Source organism: Cetorhinus maximus, chromosome 7, assembly GCF_964194155.1.
Source record: "Cetorhinus maximus chromosome 7, sCetMax3.hap1.1, whole genome shotgun sequence".
Taxonomy (NCBI): domain Eukaryota; kingdom Metazoa; phylum Chordata; class Chondrichthyes; order Lamniformes; family Cetorhinidae; genus Cetorhinus; species Cetorhinus maximus.
In genome coordinates, this window is record NC_135885.1 from 140,669,768 (window position 1) to 140,697,227 (window position 27,460).

Genomic DNA, 27,460 nt, shown 5'->3' on the forward strand with positions numbered 1-27,460 from the left:
GGGATTGCCCAGCCCCACCAGTGACAGGCATCAAGGGTGGGCGGGAGCAGGAAATATCGCGAGATCGGAAAAATCGTTTTACCGCCGTTGTAAAAGCAGCCGTGGATCGTCCACTCCAGCCATCAATGGGGGGGCTGCGTTTCTAGCGTGGCGTGTTGGGAATGTCATTTTAATACATTTGCATCTCATTATAAGGGCTGCTCACCAGAATCCCCCTGGTTGATAAGCAATGTGCATCTGGTGACCTGCACTTTGCTCGTGACTTCGAAGTTCGTTCGCCCACCCTTGCATCACACAGCGCTCGAGACAACTCAGACTCAGTGACAGGCTTCGCAGGCAGCACCACACGGCTTTCAGGTGGGTAATGGAGGAAAATCCCTACCTACCGGACCAGTTATTAATGTGCTGCAGAGTAAGGCCTCCGCTGGGGAAGGGAGGAACCTGGCCTGAGGCAAGGGAAGGGTAAGGCCTCTGCTGGGGCCAAGAGTTGGGAAGGTTGCACTCAGACACATGACTGGGGCGGGGGCAGTGGAGAAACATCCTCAGCGCCAGCATGGGGAGAGAGTCGGTTACAGAATGGCATAAGCGACTTTGGGTCAGAATGAGAGGATCGCTGAGTGAAGAAGTGCATGAGCTTGAAATGTTGAGCTTGCATAGACTGTCCTTGTCCCTGTCTAGGCAGGGGGAGGGCATGTCAGTCCAGTCTCAGTCGTGTCCAGGATATTGTGCACTGTTGTAACATCACATGCCTCAGTCCCTGGGGTATTTGATGTCATACTGCGCCATAGATGGCACATTCAGCCAGGGGAGGCACCTGCAGCCTTTAGATGAGCAAAAGGTATTGTGGGGGCATTCGAGTGTGTCAGAAGTGGGGGCCGGTATATGTCAGACTGTGCAAGTGTCCTCAAGATGTGGACGGTTGAGTCCACACAAGGCATAGGCACATCTAGCTCACCAAAGGGACATCCACCACAATCACAAAGGGATCAAGGAATACAGGGGGAGAGTCGAGAGGCTCTTGGAGCGAGAGAAACCTGAACATTAAGCTCAGGCAGGACAACGGGAGGGATTTCCACACTCACACAGGGAGTGTCCAATCTGGTCTGGTAGTGAGACCTCAGCACCACCATCTTCCAACCTGCAGAGATGATGCAGTACAAAATTAAAATGAGGAGAAGCTCTGCTGGTGAGGGCACAGAGGGTGATTGGAGGGCAGGGGCATGCACTGGGGAGGCCGATGAAAGGGTCACCCGATTGAACTGTTCATCCCCAAATGAGGAGAGATGCATAGTTGAGACATGTTAGGAGCCTTTCAATGACAATGCAGGGAATCAGGAAAGTGAAGCTATGATGTGTATTCATGTGAGACTAATCCTGCAAAGTGGCAGTAATCGATCTGCTTGTATTAACCCCTTGTTCACAACATGGAGATTCCCCCAAGAGCGGTAATGCACTCCAGAGCAATTGGGCGACTGGATAAGCTTCAGACGTGTTTTAGAATCATGGCGCTGGCAGCTTCACCGCCCCAGGAGCCCCCCTCAAAAAGTCTCAGTTCCTGACTAAACATTTTCCCTCATGTGTATTAAATTGGAATGCAGTGAATGGGGATCCCAGCGCCTGGGCTGAAAGCAGCACATCCAAGCACCTGGCCGAAGCAATCTCCTCGCAGTCCGTCATGTAAAAGGGTGTCATGGGGGTGTGAGGGGTTGGGGGAGGGGCATACCTTGAAACGAACCCTGCGGTAGCCTGGATTTTAGGAGTGATTAGTTTCCAACATTGGAACAAAGGCCTGAAATTTTCGGGGGTCGGGCAGGCTCGGCAGGAGCAGGTGGGCGCATGCGCGCGAAAGAGCGCGTCCATCTCCCCGAGGCACAGTGCTGCCTCAGGGAGATTCAATCGATGTTCAAAAAAATCAGATAAATGATTTATAGATGTATTTAAACATGTCCTCTCATGTGATTGTGTCACATGAGATGGGACATGTTTCTATATTTACGAAAAAAAAGTTTATTTATTGAATAAAAGCTTTAGGAAACCTCACCCCGCTCGTGGATGAGGTTTCCTAAAAAAACGCGAAGGCCGCTTGACCTTTTCGCCCGGCCCGCCCACCGCCATCGCGCATCATTTTACGCGTCGGGGTGTCAGGCCCGGCCCCGCAGGTCGATTGAAAAACAAGTCCTGCCCAAAGCCCTTGAACCCACATTCACTGATAAGTCGTTGACAGAAATAGGGCCTTTGCAGCCTGATGCTGACTCATGCCTGTTTCTCATTAATGCTGCAGAGGATACCATCAGGAAGATAGAGCCTAGCAGCATTTGTGCAGCCTGGGGATTCATACTGCAAACTACCAATTCCACTATCGTACTGCAAATATATTGCAGCTAATTGGAGCTGCTTGGAAATTACTGGTGTCAAATAGAGGCTTGTAAATTGCTTTTAGAATACAGTCTCAAGGCCAACATCTGGCTTGCTTATTTCTTAAAGATATTGCATCTGTCACTAAGTACGCCACAACAAATTGTTACTATCTGTAAAAGATAACTCTCAGTTACATGCTTTGTGCTCAAATGTGTGCTGATAAAAGACGTGTTTGAATAGAAAAGCACATCTGAAATAAAAGCAGAACATGTTCAAAGTACACAGCAAATCATTCAGCATCTGTGAAGAGAAAATGCAAATTGTGACAGTTCAGGTTTGCACCCTTTGTCAATACTGACCGGAACAGAATGGCTGAACAGTAAATACCTTGGTATTTCATAACTTGTCTTTTTCTCATTGCAGACGCCGATAGCTACAAATGTTGTACAGAGGAATTCCAATCCCCTTATTAACTGAACTTTTCCAGTGTCTTTAATGTAAGTGAAGACATTTTTCTGCTATTGTAAAGAATTTGAATGACGGTGAGAATCCCTCGTGATGTGGAAAACGCAATGCTTCACTGTTACTTTCCCAAGAATATTGACCATAGTCCTTCTATTTTTGTGTTTGGGTTATATTTGTTGTGCCCTGGCAGAGAAGTTAAATGTTTGTGAGATGATGTTTCGGTATATTTTCTACCAAAAATCTGGGACTTCGGGACTTTGAGGCTTAATAGTTTTTATTTTGTTTCCAGCAAGATTATGATTTGATATCTTCACTCTTGACAGCCATTCAGAAAGCTTTGACAGAAACGTAATCGCTCTGTTCTGTTTGTGATTAAAATCTGTTCAGGAAATCAGACTCAGCTGGTGGCATTGGCGATGGGCGAAAAACTGTGGACAGAAGGACTGACAAACATTGTGGGAAGGGATGTGCCGCATTAAAATTGCTATACTATGTAACTTTGAGAGGACAGTCAAGAGAGAAATATCACCTGACAACAAATACTCTTTGGGCAGAGGGGAAAACTTCATTTAGTGACAAAGGAAATTATTTTCATGAATTTGCCATCGTTATCAGACCAATGTATATATAAAACATGAGTTTACAATAAGCTAATGACTGATACAATTGCTTCATCTCAGACACAATCATTAAACTAAAGTCAAAAGTTTACATTTGCAATTGTACTTATGCATATGTGTGCTACACTAGGAATCTTTGAGAATCAGCCTATCAAAATACCTCCTGTGAGGAGTATAAAAGGAGACATCGCTGAGCATCAACCCTTTGGCTGTGTCTGAGGCAAAGGATGTTAGAAATGCCAAAGTTTTGAAAGTATTTAAAGGAATATAATCCAAAGTTTTCAGTAAAACATTCAACGATTTTCACCATAAAACTCAAAGAGGATAGAGGGCAACAATATTGACGGAGAAAATCCAGAATGAACATATTTTGGCCAGCCTTTAATCATTCTTTTCAAGACAATACCAAGAGTCGTTTCTTGGCAGTTTGTTACTTTGGGGGCAGGATTTGACATCTGCTGGGGGAAGTCAATGTAGCTGTAAAAAATGGCAAGCCACCTTCTTAGACTTTAATTTGGAAGCATGAATCACCCCCGTGCAGTTCACTGGATCACCCTTAAAATGGCTAATGGGATTGTTGACGGTGCACCAACATGTCATACCGCCCTGAATGATGTTGAGTGGAGCTCTGCTTTTCCCTTATTTGGGAGCAATGCTAGCTGCATAGTGTAACTCGCCATTGCCATGAAAACTTTATCAGTGTAAAACCAAGAGCTCCTTGTGCAACAGCATCAGCCCAACCAGCGGGATTTATCAGCGAACTATTGAGGCACCCCAAACAGCTCATTATCTGCAGCGTGTGCACAGCTTTCCAGTCCCACTCATCACGGGAATCGTCACGGATGGGATGGAACATTTGACGGACCAGCAAAAGGTCTGTTGACTTTGGGCGGGATTTTCCGGTCCCGCCCGGTGAAACCAATTCTGATCTACCGACACAATGTAAATGATAATATGATAATGTAGACCTAGCGACACAAAGAGTTGTATTTCTCTTGCAATTTTCATTTTGACATCTAGTCATTGTTTCAATGTGGGTAGCTAATTTGTGCACAGCAAGCTCCCACAAACAGCAAAGCGACAATGACCAGATAAACTGTTCTAGTAATGTTGATTGACAGATAACATCTCATGCAAAAGATGGCACCTCTGACAGTGCAGCACTCTTGCAGAACTGCACTGGGAACCAAGATTATGTCCTCAATCTCTGGAGTGGGAATTGACTCAGAACCATTGAACCACAGCTAACATCCATTGACAACAATAAAAATGACAAGAGGCTTCCATGGTAACTATAGGCCGGAATTTTCTGGACCCTCCAGCCAACTGGATCTTCTGGTCCTGCTGAAATGAATGGACATTTGAATGGCTCACCGCAGTTTCCATCCCCGCCCCTGCTTCATCAGGGCTGGAAAATTGCACCCATAGTTTCTGATTTGAGTATCTGACTGAGTCAGACTGATGAAAAGGTCCACTTCCCGCTCTGTGCTGAAGCTTGCTGTTCTCAGCTGAAGTGCCCACAGGGGATGTGACATCTGACAAGCCAACATCCCTGAACTCGCAAAGGGAAAACTGGACAAGTTTCACTCCCTTAGTATTACAGAGCTTGAATATTGCTGAAAAGAGAGATGAGTTGCCAAAGATTTTCGTCTTGCACTGATCAGGACAAACACAAGAATGTCAAATTTCAAGCGATCACAACAATTTATACTACAGGAGGTGCTGATTGGCTGTTTTCTCCTGTAGTATAAATTGTTGTGCTTGTTTGAAATTTGGCATTCTTGTGTTTGCCTGATGAGTGCAAGACAAAACGCTTCAGCAACATGTCTCTCTTATCAGCGATATTCAAGCTTCCATCTCTTAATTTCAACATTGTGACACCTTTTGGAAAGTGAACATGCATGGATAATATCTAATGAGGATAATATTGGTCTTAGCTGTGATGTCCCGTGATTAAATGGTTCCAGGGTGATCTGTACTCAGCTGGAATCAGAACCTGCAGACAAAAAAGGAAGAAAATTGGCAACACACGAAAACAAAAATCCAAAGTGAGACCAACTCTTTAATATGGCAATATCAGATCCAAAATGTTATAATTGAACATAACGGTACAAAATTAAATCTTCCCACAGTTAAAAAGCTGATAGTGAATCATGTAAGTTTATAAAAATAATCAGCACAGTCCATAATTAAATCAGACAGTATAATGAGTATATTTCAATCTGCATCACATTATCATATAGGGCAAATAGAAAGGAGGTCTCTGTCCTATGTGAAGCAAATTGTGGCATGTTCTAACATGAAGACCATTTACAAATACAAATTGTTGTAATGGTAGCAGTGGTAAAACTACATTGCTGGATCAACAATAGAGCTTAAGGGCAATCATTTGTCGATGAATTGCTATGAAGACCATGACTTGCTTAGTCTCTATACTATTTGGAGAAAGAAAATTTGCCAAGCAGGTAGATATTGCTTTGCATCACCTATATTAATGTGCACACACTTTACACTAGTTACTGTAGCAATATATAGCCCCTTAAATGCAGTAAAACAGCCAAAGGTGCTTCATAGAAGTGTTGTCAAACAAAAAATTGATGCTGAGCAATTTAGGAGATATTAAGAAAGGTGGCGAAAGGCTTGGTCAAAGAGGTATGTTTTAAGGGACATCTTAAAGGAAGAGAGAGAGGGAGCTTTGGTCACCGAGAGATTTAGGGGTGGAATTCCAGAGCTTAGGCCTAGGCAGCTGAAGGCATGGCCACCAATGGTGGAGCAATGGAAACTGGAGCAGTAACAAAAAGTTCTTCATGTCATTCGCTGCGATTGTTTTATCTCCAATTGCCCCTCCCTTGACCATGATGACCAAAGACATCAAAACTGCCACCTCCAGACCATTCACATTTCTTCAAGTAGTGGTCTACGCAGTTCACTTATCTTGGCAATTTTGAGAAAGATACAAATGAGCAGCAGGAATGCGGTGAAATATAAATTGAGACTAGGTGGAGGATTGATAAAGCGTTGCTGGCTTCAACAGAATCTTTAATTATGCAGATGCTTTCAAGATGCATTTTGGATGACTCATTTGGTTGGCTTTTATTTTAAATGTTTATCCTTTTTCCCTTTTTAAAACTCAATGCCGTAGTTTAAAATGGTAAAAGTTCACATTAGTATGTGTGCAGGCAACATATTCATTTGATATATCTCTGAAGTTAAGCTTCCTTCAAATTTTTAAGTTTTAAAATAGATCATTGCAAATCCAAAAGAAGAAGCCGAGACTTTTATTTTCAAGCATTACTCAGTCCTGTAATATTATCATTCATCATATACAGGAAATTATATTATCAAGGATTAATGAAAGAACATAGATCGTAGCTTTTGAAAGCTGGGAAGGATTGGTAATTTTCCGTCTTTTGTCCAAAAATCTTGATCAGCTACCAAAGCAACAGCTAACAGGGCCCCTAAATGCTCTTTCATGTGACATACACTTTGAAGTAAGCAGGCAATATAATTACCTGCAATTCAGTTTATTAAAGGCAAATAGGAACATAATCGGTATGAAGGACAGATGGGTGGCCAAATCATATTAAGCCCAGATCAACTGCACCAGGAGTACTTCAAGGAATTAAAGTAAGAGTAATTGTTGCTGTGGCAAACACTTCACGTTCCTTACTAGATACAGAGGGAGCATCTGAAAAATGAAGCATAGCTAACATTATTCTGATCTCAGAACCAAAAAGGTCAAAAGCATGAGCTAATGAATTATAGACCTGGCAGCTGATATCTATAATAGGAAAATAATGGAATAAATTATAAAGGAAGAAATCTATAGCTTTGAACACTAGGCAATAAATACAATTCAGCACCATGGAAAGCAGGTCAAGTAATCAGCAGAGTTCGCCCAAAACCAGTTGGTAAGGCCCTGTCCCTCTTGTTTATTTATGGGCTGGAATTTACTAGAATGGAGCATGTGATGTTAGTTGGACCTTTACTCACCAGTCAACTCAACAAACCGTCGCACTGCCAATTGTTGGAAGCGTGAGGCCAACACGTGAGACCTGGGACATTGGTGAAGGGAGGGGCCAACAACCTATCTCCTTAACCAATGAGATTAAAGGATTGAGAAAGAAGCAGAGGAATAACATAGAAGGAAATCATATGAAGTTGGGTCAAATCAGGTCCAGAAAGAGAAATAAAGAGACGGAAAGGAAGATTACATTAGGAGAGAGTGAAAAATAACAAAGGACAAAGAAAAGTACAGCACAGGAACAGACCCTTCGGCCCTCCAAGCCTGCGCCGATCATATTGCCTGTCAAACTAAAACATTTTGCACTTCCGGGGTCCGTATCCCTCTATTCTTCTGACTATCTACTATGTCCATGCCACACATAATTTTGTAAACTTCTATCAAGTCGCCCCTCAATCTCCGCCGCTCAAGTGAGAACAATCCGAGTTTCTCCAACCTCTCCTCATAGCTAATAACCTCCAGAACGGGCAGCACCCTGGTAAACCTCCTCTGCACCCTCTCCAATGCCTCCATATCCGGCGACCAGAATTGCACGCAATATTCCTAGTGTGGCCTAACCAAGGTTCTATACAGCTGCAGCATGACTTCCCAGCTTTTATACTCAATACCCCTGCCGATGAAGGCAAGCATGCCATATGCCTTCCTGACTACCTTATCCACCTGCATTGCCACTTTCAGTGACCTGTGGACCTGTACACCCAGATCCCTCTGCCCGTCGATGCACTTAAGGGTTCTGCCATTTACTGTATAATTCCTACCTGTATTAGACATTCCAAAATGCATTACCTCGCATTTGTCCAGATGAAACTCCATCTGCCATTTCTCCACCCAAGTCTCCAACCAATCTATATCCCGTTGTATCTTTTGAACAATCCTCTTCACTATCTGAAAGGGAACAAAAATTCAGATTAAAAAAAACGTAAATAAGGTATGAAGTTTTAAATTCTCTAAGAATAATTTAATATCTGCGGGAGTGAGATTTCCCAATTTCAATTAATCCCTTTCTGGGCTAAAGAAGATGAGTGGCATTGCAGGGAAATAAACCTTGGCATTAAAATGGTCCTTACGTTGACCAGCCTTAATTTTCCGTGGTGAGACTAATGGATAATTAAATGAGCAAACGCTGCAATTCCCTGTAGCTCGTAGGGAGATTAAGAAGGAGCTGTCATTTCCATGAGGCTATCGGCGGAGCAGAGCAAATCGCCCAGTAACGTGTGGCAATTCGGAACTCGTGGATATCTCTTCGTTTCCACAAGTTGCTGAAGGATTTACACACTAGTAAAGCAAGCACGTTAAAATTCATTATATTTTACCAGCAAATTCTGGGCCAGTAATGTCCTCGGTCAGTACTAGGTAAGAAGGGAGCATTTTAGTCAAAGATATTTTACTGAGAATCGGACAGATAAATAAAAGATAGAAAAACATACAAGGGATCACAAATATAAAATAATGCATGCATATACAAAAATACTGATTGATTTCACAATGAAACTAAATGGGGAAGCACATCGAGGTTAACTGATATTGAAAGCATTTTGGAGTTGAATGGTAGAAGTTGTGAAAGCAAGTGATTTGTTCTGCAAAAAACAAAGGGTGTCAGCTGTAGATCAGTGGGTAGCACTCTTTTCTCTGAAGCAGAAGGTTATGAGTTCATGTACCACTCCAGAGACTTCAGCAAAATATAGGCTGGTAGGCCAGTGCAGTGCTGAGGGAGTACTGTGCTGCCAGCAGTGCTGTGTTTCACATGAGACATTAAGAAAAGGCCCTGCTGAGATATTGTTTTAAGGGAAAATATAAATAGTGAGTATGCATCAACACTGCGGGAAGTGATTCATACAGGATGGCACACAGTGTTGTTGTATTGATTCCCTAGTAAGGTGTTCGTGTATAGCCCCTAACTTGCTCTTTTCCATTAATTTATGGGATGTGGGCTTCGCTGGCTGGGCCAGCATTTATTGCCCATCCCTAGTTGCCCTTGAGAAGGTGGTGGTGAGCTGCCTTCTTGAACCGTCGCAGTCCATGTGGTGTAGGTACACCCACAGTGCTGTTAGGGAGAGAGTTCCAGTATTTTGACCCAGTGACAGTGAAGGAACGGCGATATATTTCCAAGTCAGGATGGTAAATTACTTGGAGGGGAACTTCCAGGTGGTGGTGTTCCCATCTATCTGCTGCCCTTGTCCTTCTAGATGGTAGTGGTTGTGGGTTTGGAAGGTGCTATCTAAGGAACATTGGTGAATTTCTGCAGTGCACCTTGTAGATGGTACACGCTGCTACTGGTGTGCGTCGGTGGTAGAGAGAGTGAATGTTTGTGGATCGGGTGCCAATCAAGCGGGCTGCTTTGTCCTGGATGGTGTCAAGCTTCTTGAGTATTGTGGAAGCTGCACTCATCCAGGCAAGTGGGGAGTATTCCATCACACTCCTGACTTGTGCCTTTTAAATGGTGGACAGGATTTGGGGAGTCAGGAGGTGAGTTACTCATTGCAGGATTCTTAGCTTCTGATCTGCTCTTGTAGCCACAGTATTCATGTGGCTAGTCCAGTTCAGTTTCTGGTCAATGGTTATCCCCAGGATGTTGAAAGTGGTGGAATTCAGTGATGGTAATTCCATTGAATGTCAAGGGGCGATGGTTAGACACTCTCTTTTTGAAAATGGTAATTGCCTGACACTTGTGTGGCATGAATGTTACTTGCCACTTATCAGTCCAAGCCTGGATATTGTCCAGGTCTTGCTGCATTTGGACATGGATGGCTTCAGTATCTGAGGAGTTGCGAAAGGTGCTGAACATTGTGCAATCATCAGCGAACATCCCTACTTCTGACCTTATGATGGAAGGAAGTTCATTGATAAAACAGCTGAAGATGGTTGGGCCAAGGACATTACCCTGAGCAACTCCTGCAGTGATGTCCTAGAGCTGAGATGACTGACCTCCAACAACCACAACCATCTTCCTTTGTGCTAGGTATGACACTAAACAGCGGAGAGCATTCTGCTGATTCCCATTGACTCCAGTTTTGCTAGGGCTCTTTGATGCCACGCTCAGTCAAGTGGAGCCTTGATCTCAAGGGCATTCACTCTCACCTCACCTCGGGAGTTCAGCTCTTTTGTCCATGTTTGAACCAAGGCTGTAATGAGGTCAGGAGCTGAGTGGCCCTGTCGGAACCCAAACTGGCTATCAGTGAGCAGGTCATCTATTTAAGCAGCACACTACACAGTCTACAAAGTCTATTTAAAAAAATGAGTCTCTACGAAGTACAGCCAACAGGTCTCATGACCGAAACTATGACAATGCCTCCCGATTATTTCTTCTGCAAAATTTCGTTCATGGAGAATAATTACATTAAGATTATGTGCATAAAATCAATCCAAGTCCTTCATAACAGTCTCGACATGACTGGCAGGGAAATTACCGAATTATCTCCATTCTGGCTAGGAATAGTGGTGGCACTATGCACAGCTAAAACATTTTGACTCTTTTGCATATTCAGGAACTGTCTCCTATTACTGTCAGTTCAAATACAGTGGGTTAGCAACATAGATGTTCCCAGTTCCCTAGACAAAGCTTAATCTTGTTTAACAAAGGAAACAACAGAAAATAACCTCCTATTACTAAGGAAAGATGCTAAAGATCCTTATCAGTACACTTACCGCCTCCCTTCCATGATCAATAGGCAACCAATGAAATGCATTTTTTTAGATGAACAAAAGACGGAACTCAGTACATAGAGAGGCCTGTTGCAGTCTAGCCACAGTGTACAATAAGATTAAAGCAAGGCAGAGGTAAGTATCTGGGGAAATACAAACAATCAGACAAATCCATTGTGCTCAAATGGATTACACCGACAGGTTCCATTTAAAATCAGTATATGTGATTGTCTCTGGATATATTCGGTCCACTTAAATTCTACGAAGCAGTTCGGGACTCTACAGCCTGGAGTTTCACTGAAAGCAACTTGCAGTTCACAGGCTCTTACACAGTTCTGCGCTCCAATATCTAACACAGAGCAGCTGGCTCCAATTATTAGACCCAGCACGAACTAAATAGCTCTCCAGCTAAATAAATGCTTATGGCAACAATGCAGCAAGACTTCAAAGATGTGATCATATTGGTATATTTAGCGAACTAACAATAGAATTTGGGTGAGATGAAAAGCTGAGCATTAGAGCACAGAGCTTGTGGCCAGGATTTTACACCCCTCTCCCCTCCCCACCCGCAGCCAATTCCCCACCTGTCCAGGGCAGATTGACAGAGGGTGGGTGGGGGAGGACAGGCGGGCGCTGTAAAATCGGGCACAGTGCCGTAGAAGATATTCCTGGCACCTACCCGCCTGACCCCACCCCCCCGCCTTAACTTTACCTGCGGCAAGGGAAGCTCTGGCAGACTCTCCCGCCCACTGGTCAATTGAGGCCCCACGTTCCGGCTGCCCCCCTGTTCCATCCACCCCGGCTCCCCGTCCATTCCATCCCTCGCTTGGGCCTGCCAAAATGGCACTGGCAATGCCCCCCCACCCCCACCCCAATTCCCCCCACCCCCACCCCAACCCACCCATCACTTAACTTCTCATCCGGCTCCATTGATAGTCTCCGTTGAGGACTGGAAGCAGTTCCAGCAGTGACCACCAGTCCAGGTGGCACTGCTGGGACCAGAGAGTGGCCTGCCACTTGATTGGCTAGCGGCTTTCAGAGGAGGGACTACCACCCCAGGTGGGCAGAAGGCCTACCTCAAGCAAATTAGTGACCCACGGCAGTTAAATGGCTGGTTAGTCCGCCCCTGATTTTTACAGGGGCGCTGGCACCCTAGACATCCACACCTCTCTCTCCACCACCACCACCAACACCCCCCTCCCCACTCCCCACCCAGACCCCCGTAAAATCCAGCTCTATGTCTCTGGATTAGTAACTCAGAGATCTGGAATAATAACCTGGAGACATGAGTTTAACTTCCACCAAATCAGCTGGGGAATTACAATTCAGTTAATTAAATAAATCTAAATGTGAGACTTGGTCCGGGAGTCACAGATCATCCAAAAATGGGGGCTGATGTCAGCGGTGATTTTAAAGCAGTTGGTTAAGAAACAACGCTTTAGGTATGATACATAAGCTAAATAGACAGCACAGGCCTGCGATTCACAACAGTTGGGAAGAGTCCCCTGCTCCCAGATTGGCGGGGTAGTGGGGAGATGCTCACCTCCATGGCTGGAGCGGCAGTCTCCTCTGAACAGCTTACTTGTCCAAGTTTGGCCAAACACTCAGATGAAGCTGCGCTCTGATGCTACAGGTATCAGTCTCTTCAGTTCTTCTGCAGCTATAGCTAAAGTATTAGTATAAGGCCAAAGCAGAGAATGGATCACTTTGAAAAGCTCCTCCCTGTCCAAAGTGATTTTTCCCTCTCAAGAACCTGTTTAACCTGTACTCCAACAGTTGGTTTCCATATGGGTCATGAGATCCAAACTTATCGGCTATACGAATGCCTTGTTTCAGGGTTCATGCTGGAGACATGTCCTTGGCAGGGAGAACAGACTGTAGTAATTATAGTTTTGATAAAGGTAGGACTGTGGCTTTGAGAATAATTCTGTGTTGCAAGATCACATGATCTGTGTAAACCAATCAGTTGGTAGCGCGGGGAACAGTAGAGAGGGAGTTCTCCTTTAGTTATAGAGCTTGATGTACACATGTAGCTGCTGCTGCTGTTTTGTAAATAAAGTTCAAAGCTTCCACCAAGAAAAGTCGCCTGGAAGATCAACTCCATTACAAACTGGCGACGAGGATGGGATTGGGTCCAGCACTGCGCCTCGCACAGCGACTGTGAGTATCTTGTTTAAACAGAAAGAAAAGGAAAATTTACTCACCAGGCATGCTGCAGAGTTCAAACAGAAGAAACAGGAGTGCTGGCGTTTTAAGTTCAAGAGGAAAAAAAGGGCCTCAATCCAAGTGGCTGAGAAACCTCCCAGAGCACTCCCGACATTTAAAGGAAACAGGACCAGCAGAGGCAAAAATAGAAAGAATTGAGAAGGGCTATCAGAGCAGAAAGCAGAGCTGCAGTTTTAAATTTAAAGAGGAAAACGGCCCCGATCAGACCAGGAGGTCGCTGGGCCTCCCGAAGTGCGGGATGTCCAACATTGAAAGAACCTGCAGAGTTAGTAACCAAAAAGACAAAAAAAACCTGCAGAATCTCCCAGAAAAGGGAGAAGAAATCGCTGCTGTGTTTTTTCGAACAGGCACAAAGTTTTACAAAGTTAAAACAAAAAGCAGCCACGTTTGCTGGTGCAAAACTCCAAAAACAGCACAGAAAATCCGACAGCTGCAGAGACAGCCTGAGTGAAAAAAAGTGACTGCTCTTAAAGCAGCAATGTATTTAAAGTGGTAAATACAACAAAAACGGCTATGGACAGAAAATCAGAAGAGACCCCAGAGAGAGGGCAACTCCGCCAAGGGCAACAAGAGACCCCAGAGAGAGGGCAACTCCGCCAAGGGCAACAAGAGACCCCAGAGAGAGATCAACTCCGCCAAGGGCAACAGGAGATCCCAGAGAGAGGGCAACCAGAAAACGAACAGTTGAAAGAACAGTTGACTGTCCTTCAGGATCAAATGCAAATGGAACGTGTAACCGTTCAGCAAGATGAAGAAATGAAGACTGTCTTAAACAGTAGAATGGAAGCACAGCAGATGAGACTCGAAGAGGGCTCAGGGGAAGCCCTGGTAATTGGAGAGGGCTCACAGTGAGCCCTGGAAGTCTCATGCAGCTGGATACAGCCAGGAGACAGGAGTTCAGCGAAACTCCAAGGCAATGCCATCTCACTGAAACTAGCTGTCTAACAAAGAGCTGAAGGATCAGCTGAATGAAGCTAAAGAGGCATTGAAAGGAAAAATCGTATAACTTTCCAAGATGTGAGTGGTTACCCGGTGTAATAGCTTCTGTGACCGGAACCTGGTTGTACCACGTAGAAGTGGAGGGCCGAATCACCCGCAAACACATGGATCATTTGAGAAGAAAGGAGATACCCCAACAAAATGATATTCTACCTGTAGCCAATGAAGAACCTGTGGTTCCTGTGATGTTGTTCAACCAAAGATAGATATGCCAGATGTCTCTGTCCAAGTGTAAGACATTGAACTGCTTGTGCCTAATCAGGTACCTGATGTTGCTGTGGTTCTAAGTAACATGGATCCTGTAAGAGACTTGAAAGTTATGGAGCTATGATGTTCCACCCAGATCAGGAAACCACCTTAAAGACTGAGCTGATAATTCCATGACCTGTGTATATATTGTAATGTCATGAGGTAGATGTTCTTGTAAGTACAAAATGTAGAGAAAAGTCAAAGGGGGAGGAATGCAGTAATTACAGTTTTGATAAACATAGGACTGTGCCTTTAAGAATCATTCCATATTGTAAGATCACATGATCTATGTAAACCAATCAGTTGGTAGCGCAGGGAACCTTAAAGAGAGAGCTCTTATTTAGTTATAGAGCTTGATATACACATGTAGCTGCTGCTGCTGTTTTGTAAATAAAAGTTCAATGTTTCTACCAAGAAAAGTTGCCTGGACAATCAACTCTATAACACAGATGTAAGCTGCCCTGCATTTGTCAGCCAAAAAGCTGTGATGGAAGCTTTCTTCATAAGAGAGAGAGAGGAGGGATTTATTTTTATAATATTCAATCAATTTGTCAAGACTTTATAAGATTGTTATACAGCAATTTGGTTCACTAAGGCCTTATAGGATGGAAATCTGCCAACCACATCTGGTCTGTCCTGTAGCTGATTCTAGTCCCACAGCTATGTGGTTGACTCTTAACTGCCCTCTTATATGGCCCTGAAACTCATTCAGTTGTACTCAAGAAGTTGGCTCACCACCCCACCTCTTAGGTCAATAAAGGAAGGATTATAAATGCTGGCCTTAACTGTAATATACACATCCCAAGAATGAATAAAAAATTGTAAATAGATTGTGACATATTAAGCCAAAGTGAATTCTACTTGCAGCCACTTTGTGCTGTTGTTTCTGCAATCTTTCACGCTGTTTCACATGTCCCCTTGCCAGTACATTTCATGCCCACAATATAGATGGCACTTTTACCTACACAATAACTGCACAACAGTAGTTAATGTAAATCGGTAATCAAGTTGCCAGAATAATGTATATTTTTCAGGAAGACTGCAGTAACATTGCTGGGTACTAAAACAAGGGTCCTGCTAAACAATGAAAATTTTCATTTGTCAATCATACCTGTGCTGTCTATGAACGCTACCAAATGCAGCCAAAATAACCATTTGCTCAAGAACTGCATACAAACATGTACATTAATAGTTTTCATACCCAATAAAGACATGTTATACTCACAACTTTACCCATGGACTGAGATCATATGGAAGCTTCTGGAACTCTCTTCTATTTGTTTAAAATGGACACTGGTGAACTATTAAGATGGCTGCCAAGGGGTCAGGTGACCTTTCCTTATTCAACAAAGACTATCAAGCTTCCGTAAATTTCCAAATTGAATAACTTTGGTGCCGCACCCCCCCCCCCGCCCCCCCACCTCCACCCCCTGGAATGGACATACTAAGATGAATATTATCTGTGGAATTCATACCTGCCATTGTTTGAAGCTTATTCGAAACACAGAGTCACTGGACTCTTCAGCTCCATGTCTCCATGTTTTCAGTTCAACAAAGGGAAGCTGACAAGACCTGTTATCTACAAGTTAATGTAAACAACCACCATCTATCTTCTGTTACATTTCAATGGCCCTTTAGCTTTAAAATATTCTGGGTAGAGGATGGCCATTGAGCATGTGACCAAAACTGGGCTTCTGCTACTGAGATTTTTTATTATCCCAGGACCTAGAATGACCTAGGCAGACTGCAGGAGAACACTGACAGCCAAAGGTTGCAGAGAAAGGCTGTGCCATCTTTGCCTTTCAGAACCATTAGTCATCAGCCAGTCTGAGAACCAAAATCTGAAGTTAGCTGCAAGCCATCAAGCGGCCAAAGTACTTAACCTGGACAAGTTTCAAAGCTTACTTGAGAACCAACCTCATAAGTATTCAACTGCAAGAAACCTTGCAACCTGCTGTGAACCCTTTGCCTTATAAGACTCTCACTTCAGCTTTAAAGCATCAAATCCATTCCAGAAATTACAGGCCTGCCATGTGGGAGACCTGAAATCGTAAATCAGGGACTGAATTAACTGTAATCTGTAAAAGTGAACTATCAACATTTGTATCCAATTTTTTTTTGTGTGTGTGTGTGTGTGTATGTGAGAGAGAGAGAGAGAGAGAGAGAGAGAGAGAGAGAAAGTCCAAGTGTGTGACATTGTGTTAATTCAGGGTAAGTGTGTGAGAATGAATACCGTTTATTTTTAAACTTATAAAGCTTGCTGCTGAACACTTAATCAGAATACACGCTACAAAGGTGAGCAAAGTCACACCTCTTTCCATGCAAAACATATAGACTACGGGCAGTAAGCAAGCACATACTTTCTGTTTGTGACAGCTTCTGCCCCACATGACAGGCTCGATGAATGTTGGTCAAAATTACTCACTTTGTCATTAGCAAACATACAGGCAGAAAAAGTTCTGCAATGGCCTCCCAGAAGCTTAGTTAAATATATGCTGCATCTTTTGATATTGGCTGTTTGCTCACACGTACTTGTTAAAAAGACTTTCATTTATATTGCACCTTTCACAGCTTCAGGGCATCCCAAAAAGGTCTAGAGCCAATGAAGTACTTTGGAGCAAAAACAGAATTACCTGGAAAAACTCAGCAGGTCTGGCAGCATCGGTGGAGAAGAAATCAGTTGACGTTTCGAGTCCTCACGACCCTTCGGCAGATTTCTTCTCCACCGATGCTGCCAGACCTGCTGAGTTTTTCCAGGTAATTCTGTTTTTGTTTTGGATTTCCAGCATCCGCAGTAGCTTTTAGCTTTTTGTTTTTATATCTGAAGTACTTTGGAGCTTTGTCATTATGGTGGCGTAAGAAACAGTGTCATTTCAGAGGATGGTGAAGAGTCAACCACATCGTTGTAGGTTTGTAGGTCACATATAGGCCAGGACGGGTAAGGACGGGAGAATATTTTCCCTCAAGGACATTCATGAGCCAAATGGGTCTTTATGACAATTCAATAGTTTCATGGTCACCATTACCAATGATAGATTTTTTTCCCCCAGATTTATTTAATTCAATGAATTCAAGTTAACACACTGCCATGGTGTGATTTAAACTCATGTTTCTGGATTATTAGTCTGGAAATCTGGGGCCCTAGTTTGGCAGCATTGTATCTATTCTATTGTATCCCTTCATGACCAGGTACTTCACCTCAGTGATGTTGATTGAGAGATAAGTGGGGACGACTCCCAATTATTTTTTAGAACAGTGAACATGGGATCTGGTGCAGCCACTGAGAAGGTTGACAGGGCCCTCTTTTTAGCATCTCAATGGAAGATGACACCTCTGGCAGATGAGTACTTGCTCAGCACTGCACTGGAGTGCCAGCCTAGATTAGAGCTTAATGTTCAGTTTATGTGTATTCCTGCAAACATACCTTCACTTGATTGTGTGGGAGAAGGAATATTAAAGGAATGACACTAGGCAAGTGAGACTGAAATTTAGATGCCCTATTTGGAAGTGTCTTGATGCTGTCACTTTTGTATATAGGCTGGGCTTCCTTCACTGGTCCTGTTTAAAGAAATCTGCCAGTGAAAGCTCAATTCCTGAGCTAGCCATCACTGATCTCTGCACATTTCTGCAGCCATAGCATATTAGCATATTATCATATTTGCATATTTTCTAAATTTAGTAATTATGGTTTTATTTAGTGTGTAATGTATCTTTGAGAATAATATTTGTTAAGGAAGATCACATGACCTGTGGTAACCAATAGGAGAGTAGTACAGGCTACCTCAGCAGTGTAGAGATAGGGCAGAATTCCACCCCCCCCCGCCCCCCAGTCAGGGGGAAGTTTAAGGGCGGGTGCGCAGAGGCATGCCCCCTGCCACCATTTTACATGGGCGGGCCAATTAAGGCTATGCACTCCCTGTGCGGGCGGGGTGGAGATTCCCTGAGCCGAGAGTGTGTTCTTTCGCGCATGCGCGTGAAAGTGCGCATTCATCTCCCTGAGGCTAAGTGCTGCCTCAGGGAGATCAGCTCCACATTAAAAAATGTGAAAAATAAAAACATTTCCCTGACATGTCCCTCATGTGACACTGTCACATGAGTTGGGACATGTCCATCACTTTTAAATACAGTTTAATTATATATTTTAAAACCTACATGAAACTTCATCCCACCTGTGGATGAGGTTTTATGCTTTTTCTAATGCCTGTCAGGGCTCCTGGCCTGCCCACCAACCTTAAGGTTGGACGGGCAGGTCCATTAATGACTTTAATGACTTTGTCAATGGCCTCAATTGGCCATTGATAGGTCGGCGGACGCGCAGCTGATTCTGCTGAGCCCCTGCCTTCCTGAAAATTTTAACGGATCCAGGGTGACATCAGAGGTTCTGCCTGACGTCATCCCGGGTCATTTTACGCGTCAGCGAGTGGGCCCCACCCCCAGCTCGCCAATCGGGAAATCCTGGCCATTGAGTTGGAGTTGAAAGCACACGTGTAGTTGCTGCTGAGCATATTGTAAATAAACTTAAAGTTACCACCCAAGAAGTGTCTGCTGATCAACTCTATCATTAATAGCACAACCCAGCCACCCTACAACACTAAATGGTGAGAGATTGCAGAGCTCTGAAGTGCAGAGGGATCTGGGTGACTTAGTGCATGTATCACAAAAGGCTAGAATGCAAGTACAGCAGGTAATTAGGAAAGCTAATAGAATGTTATCATTTATTGCAAGGGGAATTGAATACAAAAGTAGGGAGATTATGCTTCAGTTATACAGGGCACTAGTGAGGCCACATTTAGAATACTGTGTACAGTATTGGTCACCTTATTGAAGGAAGGATGTAAATGCATTGGAAGCATTTCAGAGAAGGTTTACCAGTCTAATACCTGGAATGTGTGGGTTGTCTTATGAGGAAAGGTCGGACAGACTAGGCTTGCATCTACTGGAGTTTAGAAGAGTAAGAGGTGACTTGATTGAAACATATAAGGTCCTGAGGGATCTTGACAGGGTGGATGCGGAGAAGATGTTTCCTCTTGTGGGAGAATCTAGAACTAGGGGTCACTGTTTAAACTGTTTAAAAATAATAACCTATTTAACACAGAGACAAGGTGAAATTTTTTCACTCAGAGGGTTGTCGGTCTTTGGAACTCTCTTCCTTGTCAGGTGGTGGAAGCAGAGCCTTTGAATGTTTTTAAGGCGGAGGTAGATAGATTCTTGGTAAGCAAGGGGGTGAAAGGCTATCGGGGATAGGCAGGATACAGACTCCAGGTTGCTATCAGATCAGCCAGGATTTTATTGCCGGCTTGATGTGCTGAATGGCCTACTCCTGCTCCTTGCTCGTATGTTCGTAAGATTAAAGGAATGATGCTAGGCAAGTGAGACTGAAATTTAGATGCCCTATTTGGAAGTGTCCTGACGCTATCACTTTTGTATATAGGCTGGGCTTCCTTTACTGGTCCTGTTTAAAGAAATCTGCCAGTGAAAGCTCAATTCCTGAGCTAGCCATCACTGATCTCTGCACATTTCTGCTGCAAGGCTTTGGAGTTAATTCCAGCATATGAATGGGTGTCAATGGCTGCCAAGTTTACAGCCGCTGTAAGATTTTAGATGATGGCTTTTTGCCCAACAAGCATGGGAGATCTCTGTCACATGTCCTGGCCTTCATTCACAATTTCAAGGACTGTGTTGCATTTGGCAAGGGCCATGCCAACACAGACAGAGTGGACCGAATGACCTTCTTCTTTGGTAAATCACAGAGTACCTTGTAATATGGTATACGCCATAAGTTCTATGACCAAAGAGCCAAGATTTCCAAGCTTTCATTCTTGGCAATGATTTTTCTCTTAAGGGGGGAGTTGTTTCATGTCCACAGCTCCAGTAACTGTTGCATGATGTCACCCACGTCTTTACACCAGTTGGCTTTTTAAATTTATGGATTAAGACAGGGTAATTGTATGATATATTTTACATGGTCCTTGTATTTTCAATTCTCCTACCAACCTATTACATTCTGACTAATGTCTTTCTGTGACAGTATATATATAGCTTCATGTAAATTTTAAAGCCATGACTTTTCCAGCCCATATACCCTTGCAATGGTCCAGGAGTCGTCTTGGACATCACACCCACCACCCCCCCAAGCCCACGATGTCTTCTACCTAGAGGGGCAAGGGTATCAGGTGCATGGGAACACCACCAATCGCAAGTTCTCCTCCAAGTCACACACAAATCTGACTTGAAAATATATCCCTGTTCCTTCACTGTTGCTGGGTCAATATCCTGGAACTCCCTTCCTAACAGCACTGTGCAGCAGCTGAGGACTCGAAACATCGACTCTTTTCTTCTCCGCCGATGCTGCCAGACCTGCTGAGTTTTTCCAGGTAATTCTGTTTTTGTTTAGGAACTGGCTCATCACCAACTTCTCAAGGATAATGAGCGATGGACAATAAGTTCTGGTCTTGCCATGATGCTCACATCCCGTGAATGAATAAAAAGAAAATAAAATGTACAAAAATTCTTCATCTCTTCTCTTTATACTATATTGTGATGATACATTTTCCAAGTCAAACATAAGATATGCAGAGTCACTGCAATCACTTGTATTCTTTCCATATCTTGTATGCTAATTCCTTTACCTTGCTAGAGGCCCTACTCCTCCTGGTGACCATTGCCTTAAAAGACTCTGTAAAACAGGCTTCTGGATTTAGCACCAATCCATTTTCATAGAAATTGTTTTTTGACATTGATACCAGTTAAGTGGCTCATTATCTGCTTGGGCAGTATTAAAGGGTCATTATTGCAGGTACATTGTGATTGGTTATTAATTCTTTCATCCTGTTAATGAAATCACATTTGAGACGTTGCATGTTTCTAAACTCTGCACTCCTGCAATCTTATTAACAAGTCATAAATTTCAATGAAATTGAACTTTTTTGCTTTTTCCCTTTAAAGAGATGTTTTCTTCCAGTTCTTTGCTTGTAACAGTTTTGCTGAATTTCAGTTTGTGGATTACCTGTTTTATCAAATTGTGAAATGCGTTGGCTAAAGATTTAAACTGGGAACTTGGTGATCTCGTGTGTAGAGTTTGACAAAGAGCAGTGAAGAAGATGGAGGCTACTTGACTGAAGATATACAGAAACTAGGTGAACGTGACTGAAAACAAGGGAGCAAGGATGTGGCTTTGATGAAAGACTGATGGCCTTTTGTTCCATGATATGGGAGGGGCCCAAATTAGTTTACTGGGAAGATATGGTTAATGCTATGGCATCTTGCAGTCCGGGCTGTTGATCGATGTTGGGACCTGAGTTAGTGATTGCCATGATAAGGAACTACAAATTATAACAATATCAGAGACTGTAGTTATAAAACCAAATTTGGAGAGCTTCTGTTCCAACAGAAAAGTATAACTGTCAACACTACGAGGTAGCAGCACTGCTGCCAGTAAGAGAGTCACCTGGTCAGTCACTGAAGACATGAGGAGAACTCATTTGGTGAACTGAGCACCCAGGAACAAACTCTTGCACATGGGGTTACCAAATACCAATGTAAGGGAAATAAGCCATTTTGCGAGATCAAGCACTTGTTATGCGCCATTGATATCAAAAGTAAGAAGGATCCTGTACCAAGCTATCAGGGGTAAAGGGGTGATGGAGCTATAGAGGAAACCGTCACTTCTGTTACTTTGGGTCCTTTTCTTTGCACTTAAACGTTAAACATTAAATATTATTCAGCACATACGGATGTATTATTGAATCATAAGTAATCACGCCTATGGGACAGGCAGATGATTTTGTGGCCCCAGACAGAATCCAGGATGGTATGTTGCCTCCCTGGTGCTAAGGTCAAGGATGTCACTCAACGAGTGTAGAATATTCTGAGCGGGGAAAGGTGAACAGCCAGAGATCATGACTCATATCAGCACCAATAACACAGATAGAAAGAATTAAAAGATCCCGTAGGTGGATTTATCTGTCCACTCAAGGAATGCAGATGCAAAACTGTGCCACAAAATACTCCAGAGCTATTCACCCCTCGGGCACAGACTGCAAACGAATGAGTGATTTACTCGACTGCAGAACAATTGGTTGACTGGGCATGTTGTACAATCTCCTTGCTAAAGCTGGCCATTGGAGGTGCTCATAGCCCCTTGCAATGTCATCATTCAGGTTTGGACCAGTCTCCCCCATGATTAAAGCTAATAGTGCAGCCTTGCAGTGTGGGTTAGGAGAATGCCTGCGCCTGAGCTGAGAGCACAGCATGCAGTCCAATGGACAAAGCTGCCGCCAATCAGTCAGGTGGAGTGGGGTGGAGTTGGGTGGGGTCTAGGGCAGTCATGCAGCGCACTGTTATGACACAGCAGTTGGTAAAGGCTGAGTTGTTTAAATCCCAGAGGATTTAAATGTCATAACCTATATTTTCAATTGGTATGTTTGAGATGCAGCCCTGAATTCAGGAATAAGGCTACCGAGCCTTGAGTTTTTTTTTTATATAAAACTAAATTAAACATTTATTAATTTAACAACAAATTAAACACATACAAATTGCTACCATAATAACTTTTTAACAAATCCCCAAATTAATCACTCCCGGGTAAATCCTCACCAAGGCAACAGTAACCCATAGATTTTAAACAGACATCAGGCAAAGCACATTAGACCTTAAGAATTCAAAATGAGGTTCCTTGTAATTTTGATCCTTTGCAGACACAGTTGTAGGGCTTACAGGCTGGTTAGATTTTAAATGCCTCTGACTTACACACGCAAACTCATTTCTGTTTATATGTAGCTTTTCCTTTGAATGTAAATTTTCCATTGTATTATTAGATTTTAAAATGTTGCCTCTCCTAACAATAATCCTTTCATTCCACCAATTTTATTAATAATATAAACATATTGCTTGGCGTCTCCCAACTAGGTGCAAGATTTTACCCATTCTTTTGAATGGCTTATTCAACAAATGCAAATTTACACTTTACCTTCTCCTCCTTACGTTTATCTAATTAACATCTCAAAGTACTATACATCAAAGCACCCAGACTATCTGACTTTAATCCAGTTAAGACACACACAGATACACACACAGACACACACATAGACACAGTCCCTACTACAATTCCAATTTAACAATAATTTCCAATAACATTATAAGCATTAATATCTCTTAATGAATTGCTCTTAACTCTGGCCATTCAAGTGGTTGTCAGCACTCTCTGGGATGAGTTAAGGGGTCTTCAGGCTCAACCAAGAGAGGTTCTTAGAATAAAAACAGAATTACCTGGAAAAACTCAGCAGGTCTGGCAGCATCGGCGGAGAAGAAATCAGTTAACGTTTCGAGCCTTCATGGCCCTTCGGCAGAACTGGCGCATAGTTAGAAGAAGGGAGAAATATAAATTGGTTTAAGGTGGGTGGGGTGGGGTGGGGGGAAGAGACATTGAGGGTGTGGTGTGGTGATTGTGGAGATGAGCAGATAATCAAAAGATGTCACAGACAAAAGGGTCAAAGAGGTGTTGAAGGTGGTGATATTTGTCTGAGAAAAGTGCTAATTAAGAATGGAAGACAGGATATTCAAAGTACAGCTCTAGTGGGGGTGGGGTGGAAAGACTAAAGGTTTTAGTTTTAGATTTAAAAATAATGGAAATAGGTGGGAAAAGAAGAATCTATATAAATTATTGAAAAAAAAAGCGGGGGGGGAAAGAAATGGGGTGGGGATGGGGGGAGGGAGTTTAAGATCTAAAGTTGTTGAATTCAATATTCAGCCCGGAGGGCTGTAAAGTGCCTAGTCGGAAGATGAGGTGCTGTTCCTCCAGTTTGCGTTGGGCTTCACTGGAACAATGCAGCAAGCCAAGGACAGACATGTGGGCAAGAGAACAGGGTGGAGTGTTAAAATGGCAAGCAACAGGGAGGTTTGGGTCTTTCTTGCGGACAGACCGCAGGTGTTCCGCAAAACGGTCGCCCAGTTTGCGTTTGGTCTCTCCAATGTAGAGGAGACCGCATTGGGAGCAACGAATGCAGTAGACTAAGTTAGGGGAAATGCAAGTGAAATGCTGCTTCACTTGAAAGGAGTGTTTGGGCCCTTGGACGGTGAGGAGAGAGGAAGTGAAGGGGCAGGTGTTGCATCTTCTGCGTGGGCATGGGGAGGTGCCATAAGTGGGGGTTGAGGAGTAGGGGGTGATGGAGGAGTGGACCAGGGTGTCCCGGAGGGAATGATCCCTACGGAATGCCGTCAGGGGGGTGAAGGGAAGATGTGTTTGGTGGTGGCATCATGCTGGAGTTGGCGGAAATGGCAGAGGATGATCCTTTGAATACGGAGGCTGGTGGGGTGATAAGTGAGGACAAGGGGGACCCTATCATGTTTCTGGGAAGGAGGAGGAGGCGTGAGGGAGGATGCGCGGGATATGGGCCGGACACGGTTGAGGGCCCTGTCAACGACCGTGGATGGAAAACCTCGGTTAAGGAAGAAGGAGGACATGTCAAAGGAGCTGTTTTTGAAGGTAGCGTCATCAGAACAGATGCAACGGATCTGGGATGAGTTAAGGGGTCTTCAGGCTTAACCAAGAGAGGTTCTTAGAATAAAAACAGAATTACCTGGAAAAACTCAGCACTAAGGTTCTTAGAATGCCCAAGCTAACTCATACGTCTCTCTCTTTCATCCTGCAGGAGGAGTATATCAGGAGCATGGAGCCTGGAGACCTAGCTGTATGCCTCATGGCGTACAGAGAAAGGAGACAAAGGAGAAGCGAGTGGCGGAGGTGCCTGGCTGGGCAGAGGGAGGAGCAGCACCTTCAGGAAGAAGGAGTGGCTGGGGTTCCCGCACAGGCCACAGAAGAGCCACAGTGATCCATCGCTAGTCGGCACCTAGCTAGACTCAGGGTCTATAGACGCCACCTTTCATTCCTGCAGATGACTGAGAATGTGTGTCACCAAAGACTGGCATGTCTAGGGAACTGGTTGGTCACACCTGCCACCTGCTGCAGGATTTGGGGACATGGGGGGAATCCACTGCCCATGGCCATGAAAGTGACTGCGGCACTCAGTATTTACGCCAGTGACTCCTTTCAGGGCTCCACAGGTGACCTCTGTGGGATATCGCAAACCTCCAATCACAAATGAATCCATGAGGTCATGGACGCCACCTTCACAAAGGCACACAACTTTGTGCATTTTGCCCATGACCAAGAGTGCCAGGATGCAAGAACGTTAGGATTTTCCCAGAACTCAAGTTTCCCACATGTGCAGGGTGCCATCGATTGAACTCATGTGGTGCTCAGTTCTCCATGGCAACAAGCAGTCAACAATGTCAACTGCAAGAGTTTCCACTCGCTGAATGTTCGGCTGGTATGCAACCACCACAAACACATCCTGCAGGTCTGCGCACGGTTCCTGACTCCTACATTCTCAGTCAGTGTCAGGCCACTGACATCTTCCAGAGTCCACAGAGGCTCCTCAGGGGCAAGGGCTACCCACAGAGGACATGGCTGATGATACCCATGCAGCAGCCTCAGACTGCAGCAGAGCGAAGGTATAATGAGGCTCATACTGCAACTCATACTTTGGTGGAGAAAAACATCGGGATGCTGGAAATGAGGTCCCAGTGCCTTGACCGGTCTGGTGGAGCCCTGCAATGTAATCCACAGAGGGCGTCACACATCGTCATTGCCTGCTGCACCCTTTACAACCTGGAGCTGCATCAGGGTGAGAAGCTGGCTGAGGAAGAGATGGAGGAGCTGAACATCTCCTCTGATGTGGAGGACATCGACGGGGATAAGGGCGTCATGAAAATATGATAATTTTCATAATATTATTGTGATTTATTGTAAAGGTAGGTTAATAGTGGGTTTTGGATTAGTTTCTCTGTGTGGATGTGTGTGTGTGTGTGGGGGGGTGGATTTAATTCATTTGGAGACAGCTGGTTTGGAGCTTTTGAGTTATCAGCAAGAAGCAAGGTTTGAAATGCTGAATGCATAAATATGGCTGAACTTTTAGAACATGAGGGGTGAGGAAAATTTGCATTTTTAGGTAAAGTTGAGTAGTTTGAAATTCAAAGAGATGGTCGGGTGTTACACCTAAAAGAAGCTAAGCCGAACAGTGTGTTAATTTTTCCCAAAGGTTACTGATAATATAAGTACTATGAGAGATTTATACTATAAGAAAAGTAAAGCTTCAAGGACATATTGGAACAAATACATTTACATTAAAAAGGAGCTGAGGCTATGTGTCAGGGAGAAGGAATTCTAAGATCTAACACAAGTGTGAAAAGCCTCCAGTCTCTGTGCCTCAAGCTGCTGTCTACAGGAACTGAAGCTGAGAAAACTCACTTTGAATGTCACTGTTCAGGACATTGTGTGCAATGTCTGGCACTGCTTGAATCTATTCATTTTTAGTGTTGACTTAATGAAGGTGTAACTGGAAGCCAGGTTAATTAGGGGATTTAGGAGTTATTATAGTAGTAATTTGTAGACCTATGTATGTGCTTAATTTTTTTTCTTTTATTATTAAATGTTTAATTTAATTTAATTTCGGTGGACTTATTACTACTGAATTCAATGTATGCATCTCAAAATAAAATACTAAATGCAAAACAGTTGTGGCACCTGTTTCAAGTTTTCCTCTGGGATTTGAGCAGCTCAGCATTTACCATCCGCTGTGCCATAACAGAGGGTGAGGATGTTGTCAAAAGCGAGGATGACAGTGTTGAGGCCATCGCACTGGACAGACGAGGCAGGCGCACTCAGGAGGTCCTCATAGCAGACAGATTGGTGGAGTATGATGATGGCATGCAGTGAGCAGACACCACAGATCTACACATTGCATCTGTGAATGTTTGACTCCAGCCTGTCTGATGGCAGCGCACATAGCATCATGAAGACAGAGCGGAGGCCCTAATA